Source organism: Exophiala aquamarina, assembly GCF_000709125.1.
Source record: "Exophiala aquamarina CBS 119918 chromosome Unknown aczIA-supercont1.19, whole genome shotgun sequence".
NCBI lineage: Eukaryota > Fungi > Ascomycota > Eurotiomycetes > Chaetothyriales > Herpotrichiellaceae > Exophiala > Exophiala aquamarina.
Genome location: NW_013550569.1, coordinates 23,203 through 24,969, shown reverse-complemented (window position 1 = coordinate 24,969; position 1,767 = coordinate 23,203).

The following is a 1,767-nucleotide window of genomic DNA, read 5'->3' as shown; positions in this document are numbered from 1 at the left end:
GTCTCGAGCGGACTCGAGTAACCTACTATTATCGCTTAGTAGAGCTAAGGAAGATACTTCTTAAGGAAGCTCTAGAGCGTTAAGTATCGTACCTATATTGGTAATATAAGATCGCTATGCGTAACTATAACGTAGGCTACTAGAAAAGAGATAGCTAGATAAAATATAACGGATAGAGGCGGAGCTTCGGGGTAAGTAAGTTAACGATTCGGTAGATATTCTAGGCACGATACTACTCCTTCGTAAACGGCTAGTAAGCCTATAAAAGAATAGTCTAGTAAAGTATATTAAGATAGGAGAACCTAAGATATACGTAGATACTTCGCTAGCTAGTCTATAAGAGTTCGATACTTATTAGTAGTATAAGAGTATAAGTAACTTAACGAGAATACTAAGATAATCGATTAATTACTATATAGTCCTTAGAATATCGACTATAAGAACTTAAGGAGTCTAAAAACCTCGTATACGATCCGTATAGCCCCTAAAGTCTTATATACTAGGCCCCTTAGTATTTTAGGACTAGTCTTAGTATAGGATAGATAGTTCTAGGGTCTATCGTAGTCCTATTCCGTAATAATTACCCTCCTCCCCCGAAGTATACTCGTCCTCGAGTATAGGAGTAGTAGGTAAGAAGTAGCGTTCTAGTATAGCGCTATATACGTTCTATATTAATATTAGAAAAAACGTAATACGTTTCTCTAATCTTAAGGTCGCTCCTAATCCTAATTTATTCTACTCTTAGGGATTATTCCGTATTTACTTTAGTTTACTTAATTCTAGCGAAACTTCGCGTACTTTTCGTACCCTAGTATAGTATATATAGTAAGCTATACCTATAAGGCTAAACTTTTTAATTATTTAGTCCTCGCTATTTAATCTTCGTTAAGGTCTTAACGATTAGTTTCTAGGTAAGAGATATATTAACCTCCCTCTACTCTATCTTTCTTCTTCTTTTTTTTTTTTATATCTTTTATTCCTTAAGACCCTCCTCCTTAATAAGTCCTATAGTTAGCCCTCTACTTTTTCCCTACTAATAGTATACTAGCTACTTATCTTCTTATCTCTATCTAGAATTTCTATATAAGTTTCTATTTTTTCCTAGGATAGTTAAAGTTAATCTAGTATACTAATCGTACTTATCTAGTATACTATCTAGTCGAGCCTTCGTTCTATTAATTTAAGGGAATATTAGTAATAAAATTATCGAGTATATTTATATAAAATATATAAGATTCTTAGGAAGGAATAACTAAGTATTACTTAATAAGAGTAAGCTTACTCTTCTTATACTAAGTATATATTAATCCTATTTTAAATAGGGAGATTTAATATAAGACTAAGAATAGGAAATATACTTAGTATAGAATCTAGAATTATACTTATAAGGTAGTAAGTTTCCTTTTCTTATACTATTTCTATACTAATCTCCTAGGTATCCTTATATTTAATCTATACTATAAGGATTCTAGTTAAGTTTACTATAGATTCTATTAAGCCTAGTAGTATTAGCTAGATTATTTACTCTAGTAAGCTTTTTATCTCCCTAGCTATTCCCTTACTAACCCTATACTAAATCGTTCTATTATAGAAGTAATTAACCGTATAGTTCGCTATATTACTTCTAGCGTTATATCTCGTAATAAATTCGTAAGCTTCTCGATTACTAAACTAAATAAGAAGAATCCTAATTCTTAGGCTACGCAACGGGTTAGGTTGGATAACCCGTAGACCTTTTATAACCCGAGCAAAAAGCCCTATAGGGTT